We start from the raw sequence: 19,527 nt of genomic DNA, 5'->3' as shown, positions 1-19,527 counted from the left end.
TCTTGAGTACTGTTTAAATTTTAGAACAAGGAAAAATATGTATCTGCTCTCTCTCTCTTTGATATTTACCTTTTGTCTTTTAGCTACTATAAACTTAATAACTGATTCGTTGAAAATATAAGCATGTAGGTTAAAAGGATCTTATTATTTATTTATTTATTTATTTATAAATATATATTTTATTGATTTTTTACAGAGAGGAAGAGAGAGGGATAGAGAGCCAGAAACATCGATGAGAGAAACTTCGATCAGCTGCCTCCTGCACACCCCCCACTGGGGATGCGCCCACAACCAAGGTACATGCTCTTGACCGGTATCAAACCTGCGACCCTCCAGACCGCAGGCCGACGCTCTATCCACTGAGCCAAACCTGTTCTGGCAGGATCTCATTATTTAAACTAAGAATTTTGGTTTCTAAAGTTATTTTTAATCTCCATATAAACACTTTTATTTTACAGCAATTAAATATCCAAGTCAGTTAAACTCTGCTCAGGGTTGCCAAGTATTTCTGGATACCCAGAGGGAATTTGGGGTTATTATTGCTTTGAGTATGTTTGTTTGTTTTTTATTATTTTGTTTTTAAGCTAACACAAAGATAGGGGAGTTGTGAATTTTCTGCATAGCAGTACAGAATTTAACCATAGGATACTGGACCAACAATTTTCATTTTACTACTGGAATTAGTAATATCCTTTTTCTTAACTTTTATGTAATTTTTAAAGATTTTGGCTTCAAAGTTACTAGTTGGATAGGGAAAGTTGTGCAGGTCCCTTTGATAAATTAGTTCTGCAACAAAAGTACTACCAGAAGGCCTAGCAACACTTTCCTATCACCTTCCATTGGGGATTACTTCATTTGGTGAAGACCCCACCAGTGGAATACAAAGCAAATCAGTGGAAAAGGTCAGCCATCCTTTCCCTTTTCTCCCTGCTCCCCCCCCCACTCCTCTTCTTTTCTCTTTCCTCTTCTTTTCTTCTTCCTCCTCCTCCTCCTCCTCCTCTTCTTCTTCTCTGCTTCTCCCTCTTCCTCCTTGTTTTGTTACAAGAGTGTTGTTTTTTTTAATCAAATAGCAACAAAACTGGCTTGTCTGCTCTCAGAGCTTCCCAAATTATCAAATGTCTGTCTTTCACTCTGGCCAGTCCTATATTTTCTCTTCTCTTCATTGTCACTCATCCTAGGCTGTCATTCTTCAATGACTCCTCTTATTCCCATCAAATTTTGTATTCCCTAAGGATTCCCTTCCTCGCATCAGTCCATGGCATGTCACTGAATACTCAGTAGAATCGAAGGAGTGAAAGAATGAATACAATCCTAAACCTGTATTGTGAACTCCCTCTGCCCAACTTCCATTTGTTTTGAACTGCCAGCTCTAGTTTCCTGTCTGGATTCTCTAGGCTCTTGGTGTTCTATAAGGGCCAAAACCGGCTCCCCGATATCCCCCGTGGGGTCCCGGATTGCAAGAGGGCACAGGCTAAGCACCCCAGGAAGGCTCTAGGGCGTGTCCAGCCTGTCTTACCCAGTCCCAATTTGCTGGACCCCAGCAGCAAGCTAACCTACCCGTCGAAGTGTCTGCCCCCTAGTGGTCAGTGAGTGCATGAGCAGTTGTGTGGCCTTAGCATATCATTAGCATAGTATAGTATAGTATAGTATAGTATAGTATAGTATAGTATAGTATAGTATAGTACAGTATAGTATATTAGGTGTCAATAGTATATTATTGACACCTAGTATACTAAGTGTCCAGTCAACAGCCGACCAGATGACTGGACACTTAGTATATTAGGCTTTTATTATATAAGATAATGGAATTACTTGAATCATGCCCAGTACTAAAAAAAAAAAAAAAAAAAAAAAAGTCTAGAAGACTGTATATATAGTCACAAAAAACTGGACCAGGTTGACTAAATAATGGAAAACTTCTTTCCTTTTTTTAAGGAGTGGGCAACTGGAAGATGGGGAGATTAAGCCACACTAACTTCCTACAAAGGCTGTATGTTCCTACTAAGAAGGACTTCTCATTGGCTGTGTATGTTTTCTATAAGGTAGAGAGAGTATACTGGAAAGAATACAGGTGCATAGGTGAGGCCAATCAGAATTTAGTTTCTAGCCATAAGCCTTAGACTATTTATTTAATATCTCCAAACCTCAGCTTACTCATCTGTAAAATGGGACTAATAATTTCCTTTTTTTTTCCAGACTATTTGAGGATTTTTAGGCAATGTGTCTAAAGCACTCATTAATACCTAATAAATATGTAATACTAGAGGCCCAGTGTATGGAATTCGCACACTGGTAGGGTCCCTAGCAGCTGCAGGCTGCAAGCCAGGTACTCCCTTCCCTTCCACCAGCCGCCTGTCAGTGCCAAGGCCTCCCTCCCTTCCTCTGGCCATCTGCTGCCACCGGGGCCTCCTTCCCTTCGGCCTGCTGGCCTGCCCCCTGGTCAAACTCCTGGAAGAACTCAGGTCCAGGGGACAATTTGCATACTACACTTTTATTATATAGGATGTTTTCTTTAGAAATGTGATTCACTTGGTAACATATTACTAAATGTAATGATTTTTAGATTAAAATCTTTCAAGGAATAAAGCTCTTGGGGAAAAGAATGAATCTGATTATTGAGAGAAGAGATTGAGAAGCATTAGCATAACAGCTCTACATAGAAACACCAGTACTCCCTTAAGAACTCCTGCCAAGTCCTGAGGGCTCTGACGAGGGAATGTATAAGGAGGTTGCACATCCTTTGTGTTGATGAATGAATCCTAACTTGAGGGGGGACCGTGAGTTCGCTAATCATATCGTAACAACCTACCCTTACCAACCACCTGCTCCTGTGCTGTGATTCTGACATAGCTCTGGTGATGAGCTTCAAGAAGTACCAGGCCTGCTCCTAGCTGCCTGTTTATATTATAGAAGCTTGGGATTCTAAGTGGGACGTAAAAGGAATGGAGTGCCATGGGAAAGGGGATAGAAGATGAAGTTTGTGGAAAAAATGAAGAAAGTTAAAGGGTCATCATGACTTAGTTTGCACCCCTTGAAAATGGGGCAATAGAATGTATTTCTTGAAGAGATTTAAGTACTGTTCCAAATCCATTTCTTCCATCTCAGCCCCACTAAAAAATGAAACTTCTACTAAAAAATGAAACTTCCTAAAGTTCTACTAAAAAATTCTACTAAAAAATGAAACTTCCTCCTAAATGTCTTACCTCTTCCTCCCTGTAGGCCCTGACAGTTTCCCAGTCCATCCCTTTCTCCAGGCACTCCCAAGATAAGGAGATCAACTGCCTGCCCCCTTTCCATTAGTGGGCTCAGGTTTACAAGGAAGAGCCAGAAGCAAGCTCGCACTTTTGAGAGCGCCTGTCCCTGGACACTGCTAAATTTCATTTGGTGGGGAATCTTTAGAGAGATAACTTATGGAATCCAATTTTTGAGTTTTTTTTTTCCTGTTGGGGAGGCCAAATGAATTTGGAATATTCTCTTTTGGGTTGAATTTATCCCTTGTTATTTTAATGGCTGTAACAAGTTGTTTTTGAAATGTTTCCAATCAGCACATCTTTATTTACTGTCCTTAACACCCGGAGGCTACTTGAAGAAGGATTTAATTTCCAAAGTCCAGTAAGTAAACAAAAGTTTTCCAATAACATCTTCAGGCAGGCACTGAAAGACCTCATTTTTGCCACAACACTTGCCTGGCTCCCCCATAATACTTCATTAGTACTGTGCTCAACAAACCTTCTACCATCATGTAAAAACTAAACACAAAGTTACGTACTAATTTAATTTTCTTCTTCTTAATCATCATGTTTAACAAAAAACAGGAGCAAAAGCAAAACATGTTTTAAATATGGTACTATCTGACTAAACCCTAAGTATAATAAATCAAATAGGCCATGTGGGGGATACATATGAATCCTAGTTGAGAGATGGTTGTTCACTCTTCTCCTGAGAGAATGGAAATGTCCAGAAGGCACTGATTAGAGAAGCAGAGGCCAGCAGGCATGGCTTCGGCTATGTAGGAATTTCCACGGCTTTAAAATTAACTCCAGAATACTATTAAATGCAATATTCACTGATATTGGGTATGTTCTCTGTTACCTTCTTTTATCTCAATCCTTTGAGAGTCCAGAAATTTAAGGGTTATAAATTTCATCAAAATAGGCTAATTGTTATAACAAGTGACTTTAAAATCTCAATGGTTTGACCCAACACAAAGCATTCTTCTTTTTGTCCATTCTCTTGTCAAAGTCCAAAATGGATTGGTAGGGGTAGAAGTGTGTGGAATGTGGTGGTCAATCTCCTATTCAGTAATTCAGTGACCTAGGCTCCTTCCAACTTATACTCGATGTTCCTCTAGGTCAGAATCCTCTCCATTCAGCCAATGGGCAGAGATAGAGTATACTGCGCACTCCACCGGAGGCTTTTCATGGGCCAGACCTGGAATTGGCACCCATTATTTCTGTCCACATTCTTGTGGCCAAACGCAGTCACAAAGAAGAGAGCTAGGATGTGCCCAAATGCCAGGCAAGACAGAGAGCTCTTTGAGGCAGGCCAATCGTTCTTCTGTTGTATATTACCAAAGGTGTGTGAAAAAATGTACTGTCCTATTTACAGGTCACTTAATACCTAGCCCTGCCACTAATGTCTTAGTCAGTTCCTGGCAAAAGCCCATCTGTCAACATCATCATCAAATCATTACCACTCAAATGAGTCCACACTGCAAATTTGCTACATTATATTTAGGACTTTTCAGAGGTCCAAGATAACCTGGACCAGAGCCTATGAAGAGGTTCCGATTAGAAGTTGCTTGGCAAAGTTATATGTAATATCTAAACCAAATTTTGTCATATGGGACCAATGAAAACAAAAAATATGCTACAAACATTTAAAGGACTCTCTCAATACCTCTTCAAAAACTATGAAAATGTATTTTTGTCTTTTCTCCCTCTCTGTATTTTTCACAGTTGTCATGATTCTGTAATTGTCTGCACTCTTGCTTCCTGCATCTTTCATTAACCAATTTACAAAGGCTATCTGATAGTGCAGCCATTTTAGAGACATCCATTTGTCCTCATTTACTCATCGGCTGCTATCCCCGTTGAGATTTTAGCTTCCTCCAATAATGCTCATTCATCCTCTCACATAAAGGGGAAGATGCCATGGGCTATGCAAGGTAATGATGTTAAAGTCCTCATGTGCACTCTGGGCTGTCTTTCTAGTTGTGGTAGGTTTTTACTGCCCTATCCATACTTTCCTTGGATAAGCCAAGCTAAGCAATTATTATATGGCTCATGCAATTAAGGATGCAGCCTTCATTCATGTATTTATTCATTTCTTTATCCATTCATTCCTTCTGAAATATTTATTATCTACTATGCGCCAGACAGTATGCTAGATGCTAGAATCAGAGCAAAGACCAATACATATAAGGCCCCTACCCTTGTGGAGTTTATGAGAGAGAGAAATTCTAAATAAATAATAATGCAAAATATTAATTACAACTGTAGCATTTACATGGGAAGCTTATTTTCCTTTTAGCATTTTAGATGACCTCAAATCACCAAGAGTTCTGTTATTTTTTACACTGAGGTTTTTGTTGCTCTGTAAAAACCAGCTTCTTTTCTTTAAGGTAATCACTCATTCATTCTTTCATTACTAATAATATTCATCAATTCATTAAATATTATTGTAAAACTACTATTTACCAGGCACTTTGCTAATGTTTCCAAATTCAAAAACAAAAAGACAAGATCCCTGCCTCAAGGGTCATAGTTCAGTTAAGTAGACTGGCATGCAAACCACACAGTATCCTATATAATAAAAGCCTAATATGCAAATCTACCGAACATCAGAATGATCGGTGAAACAACTGGTTGCTATGATGCGCACTGACCCCGGGGGCAGACACTCAATGCAGGAGCTGCTCACAGCCTGCAGGCCCCAGGCCAACTAAGGTGGGTGCCAGCAGGGGCTCCTCAATTGACCAGGTGGTTGCCCCATAGATCAGCCCTCATCACCGGCCAGGCCTAGGGACCCTATGCATGTACGATTTTCATGCACTAGGCCTCTAGTATTAAGATAATAGTCCTAATGGAGAAATGTCAAATGTGCAGTGAGGGATAGGAAAGGAGGGCCTAAATCTGCCTGCATAGATCAGGGAAGACTTCACAAAGGAGGTAGCACTTGGATTTGAAGGGTGAATAAGCCTTTGCTAAGTAGGGAAGTCAAGGAAGAGCGTGTGGCTGGTTGAGCATCAAAGAGTTGTGCTTTCTCATTCCATAGAATGTTCTGAGAAGTGGCCCTACTAATTTCCAGTTCCCTATACATGACAAGTTCTCATTAATGGGAAGTGAGCAGAAGTGATTGCATCATTTCTAGGCTGGGTTAAGAAGTAGGTGTGCCTTTTCTTCCTTCTTTTTCCCAGATGTTAACTCTGGAAGTAAAACACTGAAGCTTAGAGGATGGCAAAGCTGAAAAATAGAAGGATTCTGGATGGAAGGCTGCTTGTCACACTGAACTATTACAGGACTAAGAAAAACTTTCTATTATGTTAATCTATATAGCTTATTTGTTACAGCAGCAAACTCTAGTTTAGTTAATACAGGGAAGTCCAAGCAAAGTGAACAGTATGTTCAAAGGCTTACTGGTATGTCTAGCACAGAATGCATACTCATAAATATTTGATATTGCAGTAAGAGTATTATAGGAAAATACAAATAGTCCAGTATTGCCAAAGTATAAAATACATGATTGGTGAGTATAAAGGGAGGATGGCTGAATAGGCATGGTGGACCACAAAGAACCTTGAATGCCATGTTGAAGAATCTAGGTTTGATTTGTGGAAGGAGGGAAGCCAATGAGGAATGCTGAAAAGGGTGAGGCATGATCCCTGGAATAACAGGATGTCAGAGAAACAACACTCAAGAGCTTGCTTTAAATTTTCTTTAAATGTAAAACGGTAATTCAAAGTCAAAATATAGGATTTCAGAATCAGAACACATCATAGTCTGGTCAAACCTCATTTAACAAATGAGGAAAGTGAGGCCCAGAAAAGCTAAGTGCCTAGGCCAAGGTCAGCCAGCTAAAATCTGGCAGAGATGGGGATAGAAGCTCGTCTCTTGTTTACCAGCCCTAAAACATTACTCTTTCCACTGTACGCAGTGCTTCCGAGCAGTGGAGACCAGCTGGTGTGCCTGTGCTTTCAGTTCTCTAATGAAGACATTGGGGATTTGGAGGCAGGGTATTTTCCATAGAAGGCTGTCTTCTCTGTAATTCCTCATCTGGCTTGAACCACTACTTTGGAATAGGTCCATTTTTCAGCATCAGATTTCCCTGGAGGGCCACTGGGAATGGGCTTAGTGACCTGTGGGGTGCCCTTGCACACTCTGAGCATTTGTTGTGAAGATGAGAAGAAAGTAGCAGTGGTTTGAGCTCCTGGAAATGCTGCTGGGTACCTTTGCAGCATTGTTGGCTCTCTCAGCGACTGTGGTTCAGTTCTCCAGCTGATTGTCCTTCAGGGGTGAGATCAAAACATCTTCTTCAACTTGTCTACTTAAAGGGTCAGCCCCTATAGTTGGCATTTTCTGTTCATCATTTCACTGCTTCTTGTTTTCATACATTGTTGAGCTGATTCATTATTCATTACCAGAGGCCCCGTACATGAAATTCATGCATGGGGGAGGGATGTGTGTCCCTCAGCTGAGCCTGCACCCTCTTCAATCTGGGACATCCCTCTCACAATCCAGAACTGCCAGATCCCAACTGCTTGCCTGCCTGCCTTCCTGATTGTCCCTAACCGCTTCTGCCTGCCAGCCTGATCATCCCCTAATCACTCCCCTGTCAGCCTGATTGACAACTAACTGCTCCCCTGCTGGCCTGGTAGTCCCTAACTATCCTCCCCTTCAGGCCTGGTCGCCCCCAACTGCCCTCTCCTGCAGACCTGGTCCCCCAAACTGCCCTCTCCTGCAGGCCTAGGTCCCCCACAACTGTCCTCCCTTGCAGGCCTGTTTGTCCCAACTGTCCTCCTCTGCTGGCCTGGTCACCACTAACTTCCCTCTCCTGCAGGCCTGATCCTCCCAACTGCCCTCTCCTGCTGTTCTGATCTCCTACAGCTGCCTTCCCTTGCTGGCCATCTTGTGTCCACATGGGGGTGGCCATCTTGTGGGCTGGAGTGGTGGTCAATTTGCATATTACCTTTTTATTATATAGGATAGTTATTTTACTTCATGTACTACCCAAGGTCATATGACACCCATTTTTATTTGTTTGTTTGTTTGTTTATTAAATATATTTTATTGATTTTGTACAGAGAGGAAGGGAGAGAGATAGTTAGAAACATCGATGAGAGAGAGTCATCAATCAGCTGCCTCTTGCACACCCCCTACTGGGTATATGCCCGCAACCAAGATACATGCCCTTGACCAGAATCGAACCCAGGATCCTTCAGTCCCCAAGCCGACGCTCTATCCATTGAGCCAAACCGGTCTCGGCGATGACACCCATTGTTAAAATGGGCAAAGGACAACTATGCTGAAGCCAGTCTCAGAAAAGAATGGCATATGGTCTGATTTAAGAAGGACAGGATATTAGTGAATTATTTTACAAGCTTCCAAGAAATCTGGGGAAAATATATTTCTTGATGGTTTTGGTCTAGAGTTATATAATCACCCATTCCTTGTCCTTTGGTTGTATCACCTTTGCCTCCCATGTTGCTCAATTGACAGCTCAGTGGACTAGGATGAAGTATTAAATGCAGATGAGATGACTACCTCGGTCCCTAAGGAGTGTCTTGGTGGCACCCAAGGACAATGTCTGATGCAGTGTATAGTGCTTGGACATTGAAGTCAGAGCGACATCTGTCACTCACTCATTGTGAGACCTCTGGCAATGAGCACCAGTTTCCTCTTATGAGAAATGAGAGAATACTGTAAACTATTGGAGGCTGTTGTGGAATTAAATAAATGAACATATCTAAGGCTTCATGCTAGGCAAGTGGTTGGCTCTTAACAAACACTTTTCAGGTTCCTGAGAAGTTATCATAAATAGCATTCTTTTCTCCAATCTGAATTTTAGGATTCAGATCAAGATGAGAAATGAGACAAAAGAGTAAGAAGATGGAGACCAAAATATTACCTTGATTGCTGTTTACTATGAGATATAATGGGATGCTAAATACTAAATGAGTCTCAGCTTTAGGTAGACTTATTTACCCAGACACAAGTAACACTTGACCAGGACCGGCCGTCTCATTCTGAATGAGGGTAAGGGTAGGAAGGGGACCCTACCCCAGAGAAGCAGAGCATCCTCACTGCAGCAGGCAGACACCTAAGAGGAAGAGAGGAGGAACTAAACTGAGCATGCCCTATGTAGGCTTCACAATTCCCCAATCAGATTAAGCCCCTTCTCTAAGGAGGAGAGACAATAAGCTAGGCAGAGGGACAGAAGTGTCAAACCTCCACAGGGAGGGAGACCTCAGAAGCATTTCTCCCAATATTTCCCTTCTCTTGCCTTCCTATTATCATCTGGTGCCTGTTACTTCTCAGCCGCTCTGCTTATGAGGGACACAGGTAACCATGTGCCACTGTAGGTAGCCTTGAGTACAAAATGGTTGGAAGAAAAGTGTGGGACAGGGAGGGAGAGGTTGGGTTGAGTTGTTCCTAACTTCAGAATTAGGGATTAGAGTTCTGAAAGGAGGATCAGTGTTCAGAGACCTGTTTTAGACAGGAGGGCACTGCAGGAGCATAATCAGAATTTTCAGGCTTGGGGCAACATCCAATAGCTCAATCCCAAGAGGGACAGGTGGGCAGCAGGGTTCCGGCAGCACTTGCATCTGACCTATGAGTCCCAGAACTTAGTCTTCTGGAGATGACTCTCAATACTACTTTTATATGCTCTACCCAGTTTTTAAAAGTATATATTTTAATGACTTCAGAGAGAAAGGGAGAAGAAGAGAGAGATAGAAACATCAATGATGAGAGAGAATCATTGATTGGCTGCCTCCTGTACACCCCACACTGGGTTGAGCTGCCATCCAGGCATATGCCCTGACCAGGAATCAAACTGTGACCTCTTGGTTCATAGGTCAACGCTCAACCACTGAACCAAGCTGGCTGGGCTTGCTCTGTCCCATTTTAAATCTTTAAAATATAAGCATACTTTGTGATTATAAAAATAATACATACTCACTTTGGAAAATTCAGAAATATGGAGAAGTATAAAGAAAAGAACCAAACTAACACATAGTCTCATTACAGAGAAAAAAACGTTAACTTTGACTATATTTCTATTCAGTCATTCTTCTATGCATAGCATCACACAGATAAAATGATTCTACCTATACATATTAAATTTGCATGCTGATTTTTTACTTAATATTAGAGTATTAAAAAATAATTTCCCCAAGTTATTAAAAGTTCTCAGTAATTAAACATAATTTTAAATGACATTTTCCCAGGTTTCAAGCACATTTGGATTAATCTCTACCAAATTATGAAAATCCAAAAGGCCTGGAGAGATCCAAGGATTTACCTTCTTTCAGGTTGATGAAGAGGGCATTTTCAAAGACCAGGGCTCTCTGAGGCCTGTGCATGATAATTACTGTACAGTACTTGATCTTCTGGAATCTGGAGAGTTCTCCCATTTCAAACAATTGTTGACATAAGTGATCAAAATATGCTACCCTGCAAAAAGCAATAATTCAAAACATAGGCCTTTCTTATAATACATGATATCATTACATGTTCAAAAGAACCACTGTGTTAGTTTGCTACAGGTGCCATAACAAAATACCACAGCTTGGTAGCTGTGGGCTTGCCCATATTTTAACTGGGTTTGCTTTTCACTATTAGGTTGTAATAGATTTTTATATATTCTGAATATAAATTTCTTGTCAAATATACTTTCAGCGAAGATTTTCTCTCATTCTGTGGGTTCTCTCTTACTTTCTTGATAGTGTTCTGTATTTTGAAGTCCAATTCATCTATTATTTTCTTTTATCACCTCTGCTTTTGGTGACATATCTAAGAAACCATTGACAAATTTAGGTTATAAAGATTTACTCCTGTGTTTTCTCCTAGGAGTTTTATAGTTTTAATTCTTACATTGAGGTCTATGATCTATTTTGAATTAATTTATTTGTATGGTGTGAGGTATAGCCCAACATATTCTTTTGCATGTGGATATCCAGTTGTTCCAGCATTGCTTATTGAAAAAACTATTATTCCCCTAGTGACTAGTCTTGTCACCTTTGTAAAAAAAAAAATTTGACCTTAAATGTGAGGGTTTATTTGTGGACACTCAATTCTATTCCATTGATCTCTATGTGTATACTTATGCCAGTGTCTTAATAATTGCAGTTTTGCTGTAGGTTTAGAAATCAGGAAATGTGTATCTTCCAGCTTTGTTTTTCCTCTTCAAGAGTGTTTTAGCTATTCTGGGTTACATTTCCATATGAATTACAGATCAGCTTGCCAATTTCTGAAACACACACACACACACACACACACACACACACACACACCTGGGATCTGGATCTGGATCTGGATTGCATTGAGTTTCATTTTAATTTTCAGATTGTTCATTGCTGGTGTATAGAAATACAGTTGTTGGGTTTTTTTTGTATATTGATCTTGTATCCTGCCATATTTCTAAATTTGTTTTATCCTTTTATTTGTTTTTTAATCCTCACTCAAGGATATTTTTTCCATTTATTATTTTTATTTTTTTATTTTTAGGGAGAGTAGAAGGGAGGGTAGAGGAAAGAGAGAGAAGGATAGAAACATCTATGTGAGAGAGACACATTGGCTGGTTACCTCCCACATGTGCTCCAACCAGGGTCAGGGATCAAATTACAACCCAGGTATGTGCCATTGACTGGGACTCAAACCTGCCACCCTTTTGAGCATGGACCAATGCTCTAACCACTGAGCAATGGTGGCCAGGGCTATCTTCTATTTTCAATCATGTTTTACTGTTTACTCTGCTCAAGGCGTTGTGTTAGCTACTATAGAAAATGCAAGGAGCAACAAGATATGGTCCCTGTCCTGAATAAGTTTATAGCTTAATTCAAGATATAAGGCATAAATCTATTGAGTAAATAACAGCCCATTACGGCAATGTAAAGGGAAGTACAGACTTGCCTAATGAACTTACAGATGACGACAGCTCTAGTGAAGTTCAGAGGATGGAGAGACATTCAAGATTGGAGAGTGGGTGAAAATAGATTAGGAAGGATTTGAAAACTTACTGCCCCTCCCTTTCTTCCTTCTTCCCCCTTTAATTTTCTTGCTTCTTTTTCTCCCATCCTAACTTCTTTTTCTCCCATCCCAACATTAATAAAACATAACCATGTTTGTTAGTGGTGCTGTGAGACCTTGATCTTTGAGTTTGGCTAGAATTCAAGCCAAGAGCTCTACTCAAAGAGAAAGTTTATTTAGAAAGTCACAGCGGTAGAGGTGAGCCAGCTGGGCTGCATGGACTCAGGAAACAAGTTACAGAGGCAAAAGGAGGGCCCTTGGAGCTTAAGAGGAAGAAAGAAAAGATACTCGCCTTAAAGCAAAGGGCATGCTGTAGAGGAGGGGTGGGGAACCTTTATTCTGCTAAGGGCCATTTGGATATTTATAGCATCATGCGTGGGCCATACAAAATTATCAACTTAAAAATTAGCCTGCTGCTTTTGCTCAAACGTTTCATTAACTCAACCCTAATGTCTTGCCAGGGCCAGACCAAATGATTTCTCAGGTCTTATGCGGCCTGAGGGCCAGACATTTCCCACCCCTGCTCAAGAATGAAAACATGCACAGGGTCCTTCATCTTAAGGGTTTTTATCTGTTTTCCAAAGGTGGGGATTTGGTGGGAAGAAGCGGGGCAGGTGTGTGTGTGGGGGGGAAATCAATATAATATTCATCAGCTTTCCACCGGCTGTTCTTTCACGGTTGTGGTCTCTAGTGATTTGTTGGTGCTAGGGTAGGGGGTCATCATTCATTTCATCTGGTCCTGATACCAGTCATTAGGGGCTTCATCTGGTTTTGCTGCTTTTCCACACTCATTTATCTCAAACTAGAGATAACTGAGGCCTAGATGTTATCTCTAGTTTGACCAAAGCTCTATCTCTGTGGTCAACAAACCCAAAGCTTTGTTCCCCAAGTTATTTGATGTGGGTCAGAACCCCTTTACCTGAGGACTTATTGCTTGAGGGAATGGTCCTGCAAGGGAGGAGGCAGGTGAGTCAGGATGCTGGATGAGGCCAGTTTGAATCAGCTGTTTGTCTCAGTTTCCCCATTCTACTTGCCAAGGAATTTTCCTAACTTCTTACTATCCTGCCTCATGATTATTTATCCTCATTTCTCAAACCTGGCTAATTATCAGAATCTCTTGACAAGCCTGTTAAAAATATAGAGGCCTGGTTTCACCTCAGAACTATTATATTATATTCCAGAGGCAGGGGCATAGACAATGGCATTGAAATTTTTATCTGGTAATTATGACTTTCAGCTAGGTTTGGGAATCTCTGATGATTATAATAATGGTCTCCAAATGTGTACAGATCCCTAGCTTCATTCCATTGCACCTACTATTAAGAATGCTCACAAATCCAGGAGATCAGAAGTATACCTGAGCAGGAGAGTGTGTGTGAATCTGTGTAATAACTCCTCCATTAATGAAAACATCTCAAAGTACCTACAGTACTAAGAGGGATAAGCAGTGTCATCTGTGTTTATGGAAATGGCTTTTCCCTGTAAACAAACTTTTATTTTCAATATTTGTGAATCCTAAAAATCTTCAAAGATCCTTCTGCTATGGAAAATCTTCAGAGTCACTTGTGGGACATCTATCCAGTACTGAGATTTTATGAATTTTAACAGCTTGCAGTGTTTGCTTAAGATTAAAAATAAATAAATAAATAAATAAATAAATAAATAAATAAATGTTTTAGTTACAAAAGAGGACTTTCCATCCCATCTCTACCTAGAGGTAACTAATCTCTTAAAGATGGTGGGAATCCTTCTCACATGTTTTTATGTTTTTACTATACAATGTTTTGGGTGTTTAAAGATATATATAAATAGTGTACATATTTTCCTGGATCTTGTGTTTTTTCAATATCATGTTTTTGAGATTTATCCATGTGATACTTGTAAAGCTACTTTCTTTCTTTGTAATATAATAATATTATACTAAATCATACTGCAGTATAGTCCCATACTATAAATGTTCTAGAATAATTATTCTGTGGATGGGTATTTATGATAGTTTTTAGCTATTTCAAATCATGATGTAATTAATGCCTTTATGTATACTTCATTGGGCACAGTTGTGAGAATTTTTCTAGAATATATCTGGAAAGGACCTTTTTAGGGACACATTCTCAACTTCACAAGATTGCTCTTTAGATTTTTAGATTGCTCTCCACAGTAGCTGACCTCATCATATTTTTAATTGATTTTTTTTTTTTTTACAAAGAAGAAGGAAGAGAGATAGTTAGAAACATCGATGAGAGTGAGAAACATCGATCAGTTGCCTCCTGCATGCTCCTTACTAGGGATGTGCCCACAACCAAGTCGCCTCCTACACGCCTCCTACTGGGGATGTTACTTGACCAGAATTGAACCTGGGATCTTGCACTCCACAGGCTGATGCTCTATCCACTGGGCCAAACTGGTTTTGGCTGACCTCATTTTTACTCTCATCAATGATATCTGAGAATTTCTCTTTCCCACATTCTAACCAATACTGCCAAGTTTAAAAAAAAATGTACATATCTAGGCCCTGTTTTCAGATTTTGGTAGGGTAGCTCTGGAGTGTGGTTTAAAACAGGCCACAGGTAACATAGGAACACAAATATCATTGAGAGCTTCTTCTTCCTGTATGTATATTTACACAATCTAATATACTGATATGTGAATTGGCACAGTGAGAGCATTCTGTTGCTTTGTTGTAACATCTGTGTTAGCTGCATTTATTTATTTATAAATATATTTTTATTTATTTCAGAGAGGAAGGGAAAGGGAGAGAGAAAAAAAAAAAAAACATCAACGATGAGAGAATCATTGATCAATTGCCTCCTGCATGCCCCCCACTGGGGATCAAGCACACAACTGGCCATGTGCCCTGATGGAGAATTAAACCGTGACCTCTTAGTTCAAAGCTCAACCATGAGGGCATGCCAGCTGGGCTGTACTGGCTTCATTTAGATCCTTGAAGAAACTGTCCAAGCTTGCAGGTGCATTATGCATCAAACAGGGGTCTGTGATTGACTAGTCCCCTGGGTGGTACTTAATCTAAAGTCCCACCTTTACCAGTTAAGCTGATGGGGAAGGGGCTGGCTTTCTGGGCACTCTCTTGACTCTTCCTAGGTGTAAGGCTGAGTGTCAGTTGTCAGGGCTTGCATCCATGCCATCGCTTAGGGCAGGGTGCGTGACAGTGATGTCTGCCAGCCCTCTGGGTGGTGTCACTGTGTGGAGCATTTGTGGCTTTTTCAAAGCCCTGAGGAATCTGAGAAGCAAGTGAGGGAATGATGCATGAAAACAAAAGGCAGTGGAAAGAGTGACCAGCCAGCAGGCTCCGGCAGGCTAGAACGCTCTGTCCTTGTTATTACTGCTTCATGAAAATGCCGCCGGCTTCCTGGCAAGGTCTGGGAGGTAGAGGCTTCTTAAGAAAACAAGGACAAGCGATCTGTGCTGGGAGGCTGGAATCTGGTTTCTCAGCTTCCTCGTTTTCCAGTGGAAGCGACAGGGTGAGGATGGGGGAACCCTCTGCCCCTTGGTGGGTTAGGTCAGTCTTTCCCTCTCTCCTGGCTGCTTTCCCAGGCGTTTTCTCCTCCCACTCGTAAGCAACACAGCACTGGTCTCAGAGGCCTAGAAGGGCTGACTAGGGAGAGATGTTGGGCGGTGCCCCTAACGGAGCAGTTCCCCAAGGAGTGATCTGAAGGTCAGTCTATGGCAGGAAAAAGGGCCTCAGCCATTATTCCCACTCAAGGGGGCTTTTGCCACAAAGAGATGCCTCCTCGTTTGGGGTAATGAGACAAAGGGAGGTGCTCTCATTCCTTGCCTGCTTTCCTCTGAGTTATTCATGCCCTGCTACCCCACAGGCTCACAGGGGTGCCCCCCTCAGTTTTCAGAATTGAGGTAGAAGCTCAGGAAAGGTAAGAGTGTGTATTAACTCATTATCGCATGGCTATTTGGACTTGTCATTATGGAGTTTGTAAGAGGTCAACCTCTACTTTTCCTCCTAATACCCTCCTTTCTTTGATGCGAAACTAGATGCCAAGTAGGAAGCAGTCCGAATTCTCTTCCTTTCTTACTATCTAGCTATGCGGGCGATGAATAAAAAATAAGGTCAGATACAATAGGGCTGAGCTGAGGGTGTGGTTTGCTTGGCAAAGTTACTTCTCTTGGTTCCCAGTGCTTCTGACTTCGCTTGGGCCTGAGGAAGTTCTAAAAAACTAGCTTGAATGTGACTTTTTTGTGTGTACATGTGTGTGTGTGAAATTCCCATCCATAGACTTAATCTGGTCCCGTAGTATCTTGTTCTTTATGAAAAGCATTCATCATATTGTGTCGCAATTACTTGGGACCATGCCTTATTCTGTGTGTTTGTATTTTTCCAGCATTTATGGATTCTACTCTAACGTAATAGTCCTTTGATGAATATTTACGGGGTGAATCAAATTCCTGGGAGCACACCAATATTCAGCTCTTACATTTTCTTGAGGATGCCCTGCCCTTTCCTGGGGGTGACTGCAAGCAGGTTCAGCGCCACATGAAATGGAGAACAAGCTACAACAAAATGTAATTTTTTTTCTGAGGCACTGCTCGAGCAGGAGCCGGTGTTTCAGATCTATCATTTTGTTACAGGTACAGAAAGTGTTTCCAGGAAACACCGCCACTATTATCTCTGAAAGGCAAGTCAGTGGAAATTGTTGCTTTTCCATTTACAGATGGACAAATGGAAGCTTGCTTTCTTTCTCATTTACCAATTATAGACTATCCACTCTGTTCAAAGTACTGGGCTAGGGTTTTCATGGCCTACAAAGATAAACAAGGCAAGGTTCTTATTCTCAACAAGAATGCAGTCATCGGATTAGGATGAAAAGATATTTGTATGCAAAAGTAACTATAACGTGGAAGCATTTTACTTAAATCATATGAGTTATCCAGAAAGAAGTACCAACGTGAATAAAGAAGGTAGGCAAAAGAATTCCCAGCAAAGGTGATCAGGGCATTACTGTGCTCAATTTGGCATCCAGAGTTGAATAGATTTTATGCTGGTAATTCTCCACTTGGCTGGTCCCTGTATTACTTTCCTGTTACTGCTGTGACAAATGACCACAAACTGGGTGGCTTTTAAAAAAAACAACACAGAATTTTAGAGAGGCCTCAGAAGAAACCAGCCCTACTATCACTTTGATCTCAGACTTCTACCCTCTAGAAAATAAATTTCTGTTGTTTAAGCTAAAAAACAAACAGCCGAAACGTGGATAGAACGTTGGCCTTAGGACTGAAAGGTCCCAGGTTCGATTCCAGTCAAGGGCATGTACCTTGGTTGCGGGCACATCCCCGGTGGGGGGGGGGGGGTGCGGGAGGCAGCTGGTCAATGTTGCTTTCTCATCGATGTTTCTAGTTCTCTATCCCTTTCTCTTCCTCTCTGTAAAAAATCAATAAAGATATATTTAAAAACAAAACAAAACAAACAAACAGAAAAGCCCAGAATCTTATCTTTTTCAGTTCTGGAGGCCAGAAACCAAAATCAAGGTTGTGGCAGGGCCATACGGTCCCTTAGAAGGCTCTAGGGGAGGCTGTTCCTCACCTCTTCCCTCTTATGAAGGCTCCAGGCTTTCCTTGGCTTGAGGCTGCTTCACTCCAATTTCTGATTCTGCAGTCACATTGCCTCCTCCTTTCCCTTTTTCAAAACTACCCCTGTTTTTCTCTTATTAGGATACATAGGATTGCAGTTAGGGCCCACCAAAATAAACTAGGATACATTCCTCTAGTCGGGATCCTAAACTTAAGCACTTCTTTTGCTATATAAGGTAGTGTTCTCAGGTTCCGGGTATTAGGCCATGGACATACCCCCCGCCCTCCCCCTTGCTTTGGAGAGACTACTAGTCAGCCCATGATAGCTCTCCTTCACCCCCATCCCTCTCCGTTCTGCACCTCATGAGGTTGTTATCCACACATGACATCTCCTGCCTTCTTCTTTTAAATATATTTTTATTGATTTCAGAGAAAAAAAGAGAGGGGAGAGATATAAACATCAGTGATAAGAGAAATCATCAATCGACTGCCCCCTGCACGCCCCATACTGGGGATCAAGCCCACAACCCTGACTGGGACTCAAACGGTGACCTCCTGGTTCATAGGTAAATGCTCCACCACTGAGCTATGCCGCCGGTGGCTCTCCTGCCTTCTTTCTTACTGTAGGGTTTGGGCGGTAAGAAGCATCAGCAAGTAGCAGAGAATACAGGGAAAAGAGACTGGTAGGCCTCTTTCTCCCAGCGTTTGCACTGTGTTTCTGGCGGTAGCCATGCCCCTCCAGGCTCCAGCTCTCCTATCACACTGCCACAGTTTCCTTCCCTCGTCTCTTCAGCCCTGGATTTCTGCTCTTGCTAGTCCTCGGGCACCTCCATTTTCCTCCTCCCTCCCTGCAAACCTGCCTACATCCTTGTAAATAGTGTCTTCAATTATTTTCAAAACCCCAGCTGAGTTGCCTTTCGTTTCCTGCTATGATATTGACTGATAGAGATGCCGGAGGCAAAAATTTAATTTCCAGAACACAGAGAGACTCAGGTTGCTGCAATCTAAGTAACGTCCAGTGGGAACTGGAAGATGAGTCAGCACACAATACAGCTGGTTACCTCGTGGGTTCTCCAGCAGTAATATCTGTTGCTTTGTTCTCTCTCTGCTATTATTATGACTCTGCTGCTGCTGCCCTTGCTGTTAAGTACTTTCTAGTTCTTTCTCTATCTCACAGCATCTATTGCTTCCTGTTTTCTGCTGCCACATGTGTATCTTTTAGCTTCTCCCTCCTGCTAACTGATGACTCTGCCCCTGTACTTCCTATTAGCTTCCCCAAAGGGCCAGACTAGGTTGGCTGCTCACCATCAAGTGCAGGCTGTTAGGTGGAGCTTCTTTGATAAGGCATCACATCCACATAGATAGGTTTATTGGCCTAGGGTTAGGCTCTAGCTCAGTGGTCTCAACCTTTCTAATGCCGCGACCCTTTAATATAGTGCCTCATGTTGTGGTGACCCCCAACCATAAAATTATTTTCATTGCTACTTCATAACTGTAATATTGCTACTGTTATGAATCATAATGTAAATATCTGTGTTTTCCGATGATCTTAGGCTCTACAGCAGCAGTTCGCGACCCACAGGTTGAGAACCACTAGCAGGGTCGCCTAAGACCAATGGAAAACACAGATATTTTATGGTTGGGGGTCACCACAACCTGAGGAAACTGTATTAAAGGGTCTTGGCATTAGAAAGGTTGAGAACCACTGACTCTAGCTCCTGGACTAAATGGTTTTGTTTGG

At 41.5% G+C, this 19,527-nt stretch overlaps 1 protein-coding gene and 1 long non-coding RNA gene across 6 annotated transcripts in view; one reads left to right on the top strand and one right to left on the bottom strand.

Annotated features, from left to right (window-relative positions):
* MKLN1 (muskelin 1) overlaps positions 1-19,527 on the top strand; it is a 311,818-nt gene that overhangs the window by 118,621 nt on the left and 173,670 nt on the right. The gene's annotated exons all lie outside the window — the stretch shown is intronic.
* Positions 1-19,527, bottom strand: part of LOC311629145 — a 95,839-nt gene that overhangs the window by 55,634 nt on the left and 20,678 nt on the right. The window contains exon 2 of the long non-coding RNA XR_014796162.1: positions 10,522-10,673. This is a non-coding gene — a long non-coding RNA (uncharacterized lncRNA). The remainder of the gene's footprint in view (positions 1-10,521; positions 10,674-19,527) is intronic.

This window comes from Pipistrellus hanaki (genome assembly GCF_964339955.1).
Source record: "Pipistrellus hanaki genome assembly, chromosome: 10".
NCBI classification, from domain to species: Eukaryota; Metazoa; Chordata; class Mammalia; order Chiroptera; family Vespertilionidae; genus Pipistrellus; species Pipistrellus hanaki.
The sequence above is the reverse complement of the archived record's forward strand: the minus strand, read 5'-3'. Positions and strand labels throughout refer to the sequence as shown.